The sequence below is a fragment of the Microtus pennsylvanicus genome, chromosome X (assembly GCF_037038515.1).
Source record: "Microtus pennsylvanicus isolate mMicPen1 chromosome X, mMicPen1.hap1, whole genome shotgun sequence".
Classification (NCBI taxonomy): Eukaryota; Metazoa; Chordata; class Mammalia; order Rodentia; family Cricetidae; genus Microtus; species Microtus pennsylvanicus.
In genome coordinates, this window is record NC_134601.1 from 7,052,205 (window position 1) to 7,065,645 (window position 13,441).

At 36.5% G+C, this 13,441-nt stretch overlaps 1 protein-coding gene across 3 annotated transcripts in view; it reads right to left on the reverse strand.

Moving 5' to 3' along the window:
* The window catches only part of Fgf13 (fibroblast growth factor 13), a 509,820-nt gene extending 497,438 nt beyond the window's left edge, over positions 1-12,382 (reverse strand). For all 3 annotated transcript variants that reach the window (XM_075957507.1, XM_075957503.1, XM_075957504.1), the window contains exon 1: positions 12,086-12,382. The gene's annotated coding sequence lies outside the window, so the exon portion shown is untranslated. The remainder of the gene's footprint in view (positions 1-12,085) is intronic.
* Between the last annotated feature and the right edge of the window lie 1,059 nt (positions 12,383-13,441).

The window sequence follows — 13,441 nt, forward strand, 5'->3', positions numbered from 1 at the left end:
AAACATAACAAATATACCAGCTTCATAATGTCATTTACAGAATCACTAAGATTTTTGCCTATTATGCCATCTTACACTCACAGCAATATTGTGGTACTATTATCAGCTCCATTTTCCAGTTTAGGAAACAAATTCTGAAAGGTGAAACAACTTACACAAATATAAATAGTAGGAAGCCAGGACAAGGGCTCAAGTTTGTCTTTTCACTTCCAAAATTCATTACTCCTTCTTCTCCAGAACTTGACGGATTTTTGCAGTTTATGGAATATCAGTAACTCTGAAAGTTACACAAAGGGAAATTCAGGAACTAGAATAGGACTTACTAGCTATTTCATTCTCTGTCAATGCCAGACTTCACCCTCTATGGTTGACACAGAGCTGTTTCTTCCCACATTCCACTTCCAGAAAAGGAGTGCTGAACAGGCATGTGGATTGTGGTCAGGGGGCATCCTCCAGCTGTCACTGCCATCAGGGTTGCCTCAGTTGCAAAACTGCTTCATCAGATGCCATGGTCTTCCTGCAACACCTCACATTGCATAAATGAGACCTGGCCTGAGATCACTCGTACATACTCCATTGCTTCATGCCGGCTTTAGCTAAGACTGTGGTTGTCCTCTTTCAAAGGTCAACTCATTCTGCTCAGTCATACCTTCTGCCCTTTCCTTCCCCAGTTCTTGATTCTTAAGGAAAACTTCCCACTACAAGCTTCATGGTGGCTTGTCACATACTTCCATGGAATTCAGCCTCTGACATTTCTCCCTGTTTCTCTCAAGCCCTGTCTTATATAGCCCAAACCTTTGCTAGGAATCTTCCCTTTTTTCTTACAGCTTATTAGAGGTGTCAAACCTTTCAACATTGTGATATGGCATTGTCATCTACAAATTTGTTGGGCCATAACTATCAGGGAATATATGTGTCCTTTGGGCCATACATTGGACACGCCTGGTTTAAGTGATCAGTTGGATTAAGATCCCTCGTTCATCTTAGATAGTACCTTGAAGCATTTTCTACAGTATGAAGGTTAGGCACCTGATTATATACCTATCCTAAAGATCTGTTGTTATTCAAATGGTGCTAAATGTAGCTACAAAATTTTAGGGAAAGAAGAACTATAAACCAATATTGAAATATGAACAAAAATGAAAAAAATGACATCCTGGCTCCTTAATGATAAGGTACTTATGCCCGTGCTCCCCTCACTTGAAATGGTCACCTTGCTGTTCTGTGTGGCAGCCAGTGTGCCACTACTGCAAGAACCTACACAAAGCAATCAACTTTTAGATAGAAAAACTTTGTTTAAACTAAGAATTTTTGTGTACTGGTTAGTTAGTTCTTTGCTTTTAGGCCTGTGGCATATAAAGTACAGGCCAGGTTGACCTGTATAGGAAGTTCCAGGCAAGTCAGGGCTATATAAAAAGATGAGAGAGAGAGAGAGAGAGAGAGAGAGAGAGAGAGAGAGAGAGAGAGAGAGAGAGAGGGAGAGGGAGAGGGAGAGGGAGAGGGAGAGGGAGAGGGAGAGGGAGAGGGAGAGAAGGGAGAAGGAAGAAAGGAAGACTGGACAAGATATCTGCTCATGTTATCATCAATATTGAATAGCAACATCAGGACTTAACCTCAGAATTTTTTGTTTCAAAAACCTATGCTGACATTTTCAAGAAGGCTCTGATTGACATGGGTTAAAAGATTCTGGAAGGTTCTGTCCATAATGAGTGGTGTTCAAAATTTATTGTTACTGGAAATGATATTCCTACATCCCACATTAAAGTTTGCCAGTTATGACATAGTTTTGAAGGAGAGAGAGTCCCTTCCAGTGGCTTCTTTAAACACCCATGCAACTCTATTCTCTCTTCTTTGTTTTCCTTTCTGGGATACTGTACTGGTAGAGTGGATGTATGCCTAGTAGTACACAGTCTGAGTGACTATCAATTACACATAACTGTGAACTTACCTATCTACTGGGGGAGATTGCTTGTTTGTTTCCTGGCTGCCCAGACTCCCAAAATAATCACACAGAAGCTATATTATTTACAATACTGTTAGGCCAATCATTTAAGTGTATTTATAGCTATATCTTATATCCTAAAGAAACATGTCTCCATTAATCTGTACATTGCCACAAGGTCATGGACTACAGTCACAGTTTGGCAGGCTCTGGAGGAGGTGTCTGTCTCCTGTGGTGGCTACATGGCTTCTTTCTGACTCCACCTACTCTTTGTACATCTCTGTTTGGATTTCCCGCATGACTTTATTAAGCCATTGGGTGAAAGCAGCTTTATGCATTAACCAATAAAAGCAACACATATACAGAAGGACTTCCCACACCATTTCACCTTTTCTGTTCAAATAAAAAGGAAGGTTTTAATTTTAACATAGTAAAATTACATATAACAAAACAGTTACCAAGAAAGAATTAAAGTTAAAATATTAGATCTAATTTATCTTTTATCATAACTAAGGGAAACTATAACTATCCTTCAACTCTATCAAAGACTCCAGAGTAAAACAGACTCACAATTCTTACGATGATATGATGGTCAGACAGTACAAATGGATAGCAATATCTGAGTTTCTGCTTCCTATTATCCTTATGGAGCAACAATTGGAAACTTTACAGAATTCTAGCAACTGTTTATTTTCTTGCCTCCTGCAGGGAATCAAGTTGCAGTGATTAGAGATATTTGTCTGATCTCTTCGTAGCATGAATTGTCTGTATTTTCACTCTCCGCATGTCTCCAGTTCTAAAGTTATATTAAAACATATTAAATTCAAAATAAATAATATTCTTTAACATTGTAATATATTTTAATTTTATCATATATTTAGTGTATATATGTATGCATTTGTGTGAGTGTGTGTACCCATGTATGTGGGTGCACATGTTCACACATGTGCACAGTCACAGATATGCATGCCACAGCATTCATGTAGAGGTCAGAAGACAACTTGTGGAAATTTGTTCTCTCCTACTATATTGGTTTGGGATCAAACTTAGGTCATAATGGTAGACACCAAGTGAATTTAATTGTTAGGACCAACTTGGTGGCTCAACATCATCATATTTTAGTGATTATCTTTACAACAGCGCCAAAACTACTACAATTATCTATGCTAAACCTCACCACCAGCCTTGTCTTATTATAATGCAACTCCTTGTGAAGTAGGATAACTAGAGTCCAGTCATGAAAACTTAAGGTTGCAGTGTTTTTTATGGCATAGTCCAAACTATTTATTGAAGATTATAGAACACCACTAAATAGGAGTTGTGTCCTGCATGTTGTGAAAGCCTTAACAAAAGGAACTGTTGTCTTTCTTATTCTGCTAAGTGCAAAGTAAATCACTGTTCCAGAACTATAAAGACCTTGCAAAATGGAAGAGATTAGTAACTGTGAAAATATCAGAACCATGTTCCTGCTGCCCTAAGACTTCAAGAAGATATGAAGAAATGAAACAAAAGAGCAGGTGGAGACACTATAAACCTAGAAATAAGTCTCCTTTCCCGTGGCTGCTCCCTTTACCATAAGCTATCTTCAGTAAGCTATCAAAAATAATTTTTAACTATTTTTTTTGTAAAAGGAGGAATAAGTAATAACTTGTAAACTACAACCATTGCCAATAATGAAGAAAAAAATGAGGAATGCTGAGAGAGGTTGAATACCCACATTAAATAGACTTTGTGGTACTTCAAAATTTGATTTACTAAATCAACAGTTTAGTAGATGAACTGTAGAAGAGGAGAGTGTAGCTGAGAGCCAAAACAGTGGCCAGGAAGATAATTCACAGCAGGAAAAAACAAGCACAAAGTTAAAATACTAAAATGGAAATTCTGAGGGGGAACTCAGAAGATGAGACTTCAAAGACAAATCCGAAAGGGTACTATGAAAGGGATGAAAAAAGAGGATACAGTAAAACAAAAAAGGAAAATTAGCTCTTTGAGCACAACAGCTATATAACATAAATAATTTAAATGATGCAAAAGGAAGCATATAATACTTAAGAAATATACTTAGAATACCAGTGAATTCAAAGAGAAATTTCAAACAATCTGAAAAGTAATGAAAATCAATCATTTTATTCAAAAATACACATGGCACAGTGGTAACTTTCCTAAGGGAAAAAACTATGTATACTTAGAGCATTGACAAACAAATAAGAGAATAGAGATTAGCTTAATACTTGTCTTATCCCAAATATAATGAGAAGGAAGTAGGAAAGGAAACAACAGAAGTTCTAGAATCAATAATATAGTTAAAGGTTGTTCTTTGAGAAAAAGTGATGAACAGAAAACCCTCTTTGAAGTCTGATTAAGGAAAAAAAGAAAGAAAACAAATCTTTCCAAGTCTTGAAATGTGAAAGGGGACATAATCAGAAGTAAAAACAGATATAAAGAATTCTACAATAAATTCTTCAGCAGCACAGCCAAAATTCTGAAATGAAATGCTTTCTTAATAAACTAGATCAACTCATCAGGAAGCAGAATTTTTCATTTAGCAAATAAGAGAATTAAATATTGAATAAATATTTATCATTGAGCAAGTCATGACAGGAAGGGAATTCATGGGTTTTTAAATAACTATAAATATTTTGGGGAAACAATGTTTCAATATCATTTAAATTCTCTAAAGCCGCAAAAAAAATTAGGCAAGTCCTTTAATTAATTTAATGTCATGGCTGAGTAGCTTAGTTTTCTTGTGGGATTCCTAACAGTGTGAGTGGGGACGGTTGCTGACTCTTTTGCCTAATTATGAGATCCTTTTTCTCCTACTAGATTGCCGCTTCCAGCCAAGATGTGATGGTATGTGCCTGGTATTATTGTTGCATATTATGCCATACTTGGCTGATGTCTCTTGGAGGCCTGCCCTTTTCTGAGGGGAGACAGAGGAGGCATGGATCTGAAGGAGAGTGGAGATAAGGAATAGAGACTGGGGGACGGGACAGATGGGTAGCTGTGGTTGGGATATAATTGATGATGATGATGATGATGATGATGATGATGATGATGATGATAAAATTTTAAAAGGAAAAAAGCAGTAAATTCCTTTAATTCTTTTTTAAGTTACACTAGTGTAAATTTAATCTCTAAACACACAAAAGACTATAAACAGATAAATCTATAGGTACTCTTATTTTGGGATATATATGTTGACATTTTTAATGAAACACTAAAAAATACAACCCAGGAGTCTTTCAATAAAAAATATGACCAATTTAGGATATATTTCACCCTTCCCTTCCTTCAGGAAATGTTTTCAAGGTATTCATTTCCTGTACCTTACTTTTGGGGTTAGCTAAGCGGCTTGACATGAGTAATAAAAGGAGGTGGAAATGTGACTCTTCCCAATGGGAGGCCCCAAGAGGTCTTGTCCACTTTTTCTTTCTTTTTTGCATCCCTACAGTCACCCTGAGACTAGCTACATAAGCCTTTTTGATTTGATTGGTAGAAGATGAGAGTTCTCTTAGGAAAAAGTGGTACTAACTACCATGACCTGAAGCAACAGAGCCAGACAGACCTACAGTGACAATTAGAGTCACTTACCTAGGATCACAATAGAACAAGAAAACCCTGACTAACTAGAATATAAATAGTAAATAAATTATATGTATGTGTGAATTTATATGGATATGTATTACATTATATATACAATTACACACACACACACACACACACACATATATATATATATATATATAATTATATTACACACACACAATTAAAACACCATGGACCACTGAGGATCTAGCAGATAATGCTTCACAGAAATCACTAATCTATGTATACTACTAAATATGGAAATGTGAATTATGTTCATTATCAGTATCAGCAAATCCCTCAGGATAATCTATGCCATCAATAAATTAAAGAGGAAAATTATATAAATGATGTTAGTAATATTGTGTGAAAACTCACTTGATAATATTTAGCTGCACTCCTAAAAAATACATTTAAAATTAAATACGATTAGAAGGAAGTATCTTGAAACAGTACAGTTTACCAAAAATGGATGCCAAAAATAATCACAAATGGCAAAGCACTGACTCAATCAAATAAAACTCAGAACCTGACAAGAATGCCTCATATCCCTGTTATTATTCATCATTGACTTGGAATTTCTAGCTAATAAAAAACACCAAAGGGAACTAATGTAAACATTACAAACTATCCTGATATCTTTAACTGTTAATGTTACATTTTTAGAGCTAGAGAAAGAAAATACTTCAACAGAACCTATGCAACTTATTCAGAGACTTTTGCTGCTCTGAATATCAAGTTGCTTCACACACACACACACACATACACACATACACAATAGTGTTTCTCTATTCAAGTAATAAACACTGAAATAAAATTATATTCACAGTAATAAAAATACCACACATAATACTGAGATAAATTTAATAAGAAAAACATCAAGCCAGTATGAAGAAAACTGCAACACTAGTGTGAACAACATGAAACAAATCCTGACAAAATGAGTGAATGAATCATAATAGTTGATCAAAAACTTCAATTTTCTCAATGTCAATATTATATCTTCAAATTACAATTTAAATCCCCAATGTGGTCTTTCAGTAGAAAAACAGGATATTCATATAATAAATTTTTAATGCTTATATGTAAGAATAAATGCCCTAGAATAAGTATGAAAAAATAAAAGACAGAGAAGAAGGGAGGGAAAAAAGGAATATTATATATATATACATACATATGTATATATAGTATAAACACATACACACTAAAGTCACTGTAATCAAATTAATAGCATGATTAAGAATAAAATCAATAATGCAGAATTATACGTATATAATAATTCAAGAAATTTAAAGCATGATAAAATTAGTATTTCATTTCAGTTGGCCAAAGATAGATTGGAATTGCAGTATGGGTGCAATTAGCTATTAATTTGAAACAAATCAGACCTCTATTTGCCTAAAATATATTCCAGTAAAGACAAATTTGAAGAATAGAAAAAGTTCTCTAAGATAGTCTAGGAAATGATATACATAATCATGCAGTGGAAAGATCTTCTTAACCAATTCGTGGAAAGAGCCTCTTAACCAATTCCTTAAATTTTGAAATAATAGCTAGGCACTGGTGACACAGTCCTTTAATCCCTGCCAAAGGCAGGAGGATCTCTGTGAGGTCAAGCCAGCCTGGTCTATAAGAGCTAGTTCCAGGACAGGCCCTAAAGTCATGAAACAAAAAATAAAAATAAAACAAAAATAAAAGTTTTGAAGTTATATAAAAGTCATCTTACAACATACAGTTCTCAGAATTTAGGCGAAACTCACCATAATTCAAACAAATTAACAAAACATTGGAAACACAGCTCTACCTGGGGAATATATGAGGAGTTTATAGTGATAAAGTAAAGTCTAAGCTCACAGCCAAAAATACAAGAAACACAAACTGAAAGGAGGAGAAGGAGGATGTTGTGGTAATGGTGGATCAGAAGGAAAAGGAATAGAAGAACCACTTCCCAGAGCTGTGGAATTTAAATGGGCAACATTTTTCTCCCCTAAAGAATTCACACTGATTTGAAGCCAGTGAAATCAGGAACAGTAAGTCATCTTACCTATAGAACTAGTAAAGGGGGTGGAGAGAAAGCTCAGTAGTTAAAAGTGCTTCCTGCTTTTTCAGAATGTAGAGGGCCCAGGTTCAGTTGCCAGCACCCACATAGTAACTCATGACTGTCTATGCCTCTGGTTTCAGGGAATAGTCCCTTTTATGAGTTTTGTGAATCTGTACACACACATGGTGCATACACATACACTAAGGCATGAACACAGAAAAATAATAATAAAAAACAAAAGAACCTGCTGAAAGATCACCACGGTGATATTGCAGAATGAAGTGTACTCCCATTGCTAGTGTAACTGTGAATACATGGCATACTTTTTAGGAAGGAATGATGTAACACTGAGTGAAATTAAAGCAATGTTATTTTATTCTTGGGAATCTATTACAAAGTAAGAAAAATGGCAGTATGCAAATGGATATAGTCAAGGTTTATTTGTTTGCCTTTTAGTAGTAAAAGATTTTTTTGGATAACTTATTTCCATTTATATTGCAATAAAGAATCAAATTAAACAATTGTAGTTGATTTGTGCATTTTGTTAAATGGGAATAATGGCAGAATAACAACAAATACTGATTTATGTAAATACTGAGAACTTCAGGTAGCCTAGCCTAGCCTAGAACTATATCTATCCTTGAAATTACTGTCCTCTTGCATCAGCTAGCCAAGTTCTGGGATTACAAGTGGCTGCCTGGCTTTGCTTCACATTTCCGTTACCTATGTCACTCTCATTTTCTGAATTAACAAAACAAAGCCCTAGAGAATGTAAATTCACATTATTAACAAAAGGCTACACAAGTATAATACAGAAAAGTGTAACTGATGATGTAATTTCTGTATGAATTATAATTTAAAGGGAGGGCATAGGCATTTGTGCACATATGTAAACTATATATGTTTAATACAATTCTATGAGAATAGAAATATAGAAGCATACATATTAGTCTAGTAATATAGTTATGTATTTTATAATTGTATCTTAATACGTTTGTGTATGTGTGTGTGTGTGTGTGTGTGTGTGTGTGAGAGAGAGAGAGAGAGAGAGAGAGAGAGAGAGAGAGAGAGAGAGAGAGAATTGGAAATTAAATAATAGCCACATTTTAACAATGGACAGTTCTATAGCAGATTTAGTTACTTTTCTGTATTAAAGAAAAGGAAGCCTATTCCAAGTCCATTCACAACTCCACTGCCTAACTCCTCTTGTTCCTCCTTTGTACCCTCTGGCATTGTGTTCATTCCTCCCTTATGGCAGAAGAACTGTATTTAGAAATGCCAGGTGTTTCCCATCCTACTGAAGCCAAGAGACTCCCTGGAATCCATTTATTGCTATCTTAAATTGTGTAACCTAAGAAGGTTTCTAAGTCCCACCCCCACATAAATCTCAGATTTGAGAAATAAAGGATCTGTCTCATAATCTTACATCCTAGAGAAAATAAAATTTCATTGTATGATCTTTTTATTCTTGCGTTCATCTACAACAGAAAGATCTAATACTTAATTTTTTATTTATTATTACTTTCTGTTTATGACATATGAATGCATGTACGCATGTGAATGGAGGTGAATGCTTCAACACATGGAGGCATCTTTTTATTTTGTACTTTACCTTACTTTTTTGAGAAACGTCTCTCATTAAGTGTGGGGCTAACAAATTGACTGGATTTGCTGACCAGTGAGCCCCTGGGATCCACTTGCCTTACCTCCTAGAACTGGAATTATAGGCATGTACCACCACACCCAGAATATGACATGTATAGGTTCTGGGAATGGAAACCCAGATCTTCTTCATGCTTTCACAACAAATACTTCACCCTCTAGGTCATATCCTGTGCCCTGAATAGAGACTTAAGTGTTATCTTGCCCGTGATGGGCACACATGCTTAAGTTGTTTCCAGAGGAAAATAGGCTCCAGTATCTCTTTCTATGGAGCTTTGGATCTTGAAAGAACCCCATTTTTCATTTATTTGGGTTTTTTGTTTTGTGTTTTTGTTTGTTTGTTTCATGTCTGATTTAAAACTTGTATTTTTCACATTGAATTTCTATTATTTTTAGTTTATTCATAGTACATAGTGATAAGTTTCATAAAAATATTTTCATTGAAATATATCAAATATTGTGACTGCATTCATTTCCCACCCTCTCATTTTCCCTCTCCCCTTCTCATGGTTCTTTTTTGTTCCCTCATACGCTTTCCTTCTATTTCCATATCATATATGTTATGTTATATAGCTGAATTAATTTAGGAACCAAAACTAAGAAAAATGTGCAATATTTGTCTTTCTGATTTGGTAAAAGGGTAGTATTTGAGTTAGAGTCAGTGTTTTTGAACATGGGTTCCATGTCAGGTTCCCTGAGGTATTTAAAAACCCCGCATTTACTGAATTAGAACTCCAGTAATTGAGAGCCAAGAGTTTGCATGTTGAAAAAGTCCTCTACATCATTCTTACATACAGAATTGCTGTGTAGACCATAGAAAGTACATAGACTTGGGGATGCAGAAAGGTGAGGAAAGTCCTGCTTCTTGGAGTACTAACCCCTTCTAAATCAGAATTTCCAGTGATATAGCCCAGATTTAAGTTTTAAAGAATCTTTCAGAGTGATTTCTGGGCAGCCAGTCTCGCAGTGGCTCATGACTGGGTTTGGAAACCACTTCTTTACTGATGAATACATTCCTGGAAGGTTGTTTTTGTACATAGAGATTGGATTATGGCAATCACTTGTTCAAAGTACTATGTAAGTGCGCTATTTAGAAGCAACCTCCAGTAAATCTCTTTGTTCAGCAAAAGAAAAAGAAATTATGTTCTCCATATCATTTTCCTAAAATGCATACCTAGGTTAAATCAAAACCCTTGACAATTTTCAGTAAAATGCTACATGTTTGAGCACCTAGTGTTCGTGAAGCCATACGGCTGCACTAAATGTACCATGGAAAAACTACTGTGGATGTTCAAAGTTTCACCTAGTCTCATAACACAGTGAATGAGCCTCAAGAAGATGCTGAATGAAAGGAGAAAGTGTTAGTAGGATGTGATACTGAGAAGAACTTTAAGTGCGAGTTGTCATTTTGAGGTAGCAGGGAAAGATAAAGCAATAATGTAGGTAGACCAAATAGTAATATGCTGCAACCCATGATTTAATGAGGATTGGACTGCATAATTTTAAAGGTGATTTTTATAACTCCAAATTTTCATGTTTTTATTTGGATACATGTATCTTAAGCACAGAAGACAAAAAGAATAGAAGTGGAGAGGAATATATAATGTTCAAGTATTGGTCTAATTCATTTTTGAAAAGTATACAAAGATGATTCTGCATCAAGAGGCTTGTTTCCACAAGCATTGTGATATTTTAAGAGTTCCATTTTCATTTAAAGAAAGTGTATCTCTTAGAAGGCATCTTCATTTCTATGAAAACACCATTATTGACAAGTGGGGATGCTGGCCTAGGAGTTTGTTAGCACAGTGTTTGAAAGCCAACTCTGAGTTTTCCAAAAGCTAAGCTGCTTCTTTTCTTCTTAGTGGCTCCTAACTTCTCAACCAAACCTTCCCAGATCTGGTTTGAAAAGTCCTTCTGTATATGTGTTGCTTTTATTGGTTAATGAATAAAGAAATTGCTTTGCGCCTATAGCAGGGCAGAATAGAGCTAGGTGGGGAGAACTAAACTGAATGCTGGGAGAAATAAGGCAGAGTCAGGGAGAAACCACGGAGCCCCGTCAGAGACAGACACCAGATGGAACCTTGCCAGTAAGTCACAGTCACGTGCCAATACAGAGATTAATAGAAATGGGTTAAATTAAGATGTAAGAGCTAGCCAATAAGAAGCTAGAACTAATATGCCAAGCAGTGATTTAATTAATACAGCTTCTGTGTGGTTATTTCGGGGTTGAGCAGCCAGAAACAAACAAGCAGTCTTCCTATAACACAGCTCCCTCCAGTTCTCATTCCTTCTTCGTGGTTCATGGCTAGGAGCTGGTTAAAACCCAGAAATCAGTCATAACAGAAATATTTTAGAAGGGAAATAGAATACCATCAAATCTTTTGTCAATCTGAGTTGGAATCCCACTTTCCTAGAGACTGCCTGAAGTACAGGGATTTCTAGTCAGCTCTAGATTGTTCTTCCCTGCTACATAGCAGAAAAGGCAAATAGGGATAAGTGATGCCCTGAGATAAATTCAAAACCACACATTAGTGGGAAAAGCAATAAGAAGGTACCTTGTCAAAATAAAGCAAATCTTGGTAAAGAAATTGAGATAGATTTTAACTGAACAGTCTAAGTGTTTTCTTGCTGACTAATCATTTGGCTTTGTAGTGGAAAGGTGAAAGGAAACTCATTAATTCCCACATACTATCATGGCTTTATTGGTGTTTTAGTAGCACAGACTTTTGATTTGTAGGCTATATCCTGCCCTGACATTTTTCACCCTGCCCCAGGCAGAGGAAACTTGGGCCTGTGCTATCCAACAGGATCCCAAATCCCAAAGCATTTCCCCCAGTGAGTTCGGGTTCACCTACCTTAGAAGTGGAGATGAAATGGACCTGGTAGTGAGAAGCAAGCCAGATCCCACCATGAACCAAACGCTTAAAGGGCCTGGTTTTTATTAGTGCCAAGAGTCATGCACTCCTGAGGCCAGAAAGATTCTTGGTCATATCATCACCATGCGTTTCTGAGGTTTTCAAGAGTCTGCATCAGGGCCAAAGGACCATCAACTCTTAAATTTCCCCTTGACTTTAAGAGCTTCAGGCAGGAAAAACAAGCAGAGAAGAATTTCAGGGGCCAGTGGACCCTGTTCGGTTCACATCCGACTGTTCTGAGGAGTGGTAAGTCACAGGGTCTATATTGCAGCTATTTTTAGTGAAACTAAATTCCTTCCCCAAGTTCTTCTGCTTCCAATTTGTTCTAAGTGTAGGAGACCAGCTGTGGGCAGATCATCTTACTGGACCAAGTCTCTGTCAAGGCGAAGGCACCAAAGCGGGGAGGTGGAGCAAAGCTCGCAGTTTTTGGTGCTTTGACCCTGTCTCACTATCTCACTATCTCCAGAGGAGGAGGAGGATCATTTGGAAAGGAAAGTGTTACCACCCCGGGTAGTGGGCATTCCCCTCCGTTATGGCTGAAACATGATACATAGATGACATGAGAGGAAAAAAATGGAAAACTGGCAGGCCTTTCACTTTCTTTTCTGGCTCCTATAAACAACATACTACACACACACACACACACACACACACAGCAGGTTCTGAAGATTATAACCACATTTTGACCAGATTTAAGACTGGCATCATCCCTGTGCCAAGCCAGGGATGAAGTATGAGAAGAATTTGTGTCTAGTCACTTTGCAGCTGCCATTCGTTGTTCTAGGAGTCATTTTAGTGGGAAAGGAGATTCAGAGAAGATTTTCTTTTGGCTTCAGACTTTGGCCACAGGTGTTAATTCAGAAGCAGACAGCTCTCTGGGCTCCCGAGAGTGCTAATTGCCTTCTCAGATTCATCTAGGTAAGTGGTTTACAAAGTGTGGGCTGTGACCCATTAGACAGTAATACAATCTATTTAGTAGGCTGCCATCCACACTTAAAAAATGAAAATAAATAAAATGACTGGAACGGATTTCAATGAAACTGAATCAAGAATAGATAAGAGTGCAGTGTTTGCAATAAGGGTGACTTCTGTAAAACTTCCATTTCTCTCCACGTGTGCACCACAGAAAATGGCATTCTTACTGTTTACCACAGCATCACTTCACTTTTAAAAAAGTTGATTTGGAACATTTTGTAGAAAGAATATAAATCTTCAGGCCATCTTCAGTTTTGTAAGTTTTACTACAACTACAACCCCTAGTTTGGGGCATTCATTATGTATTAAACACTGCTCTGC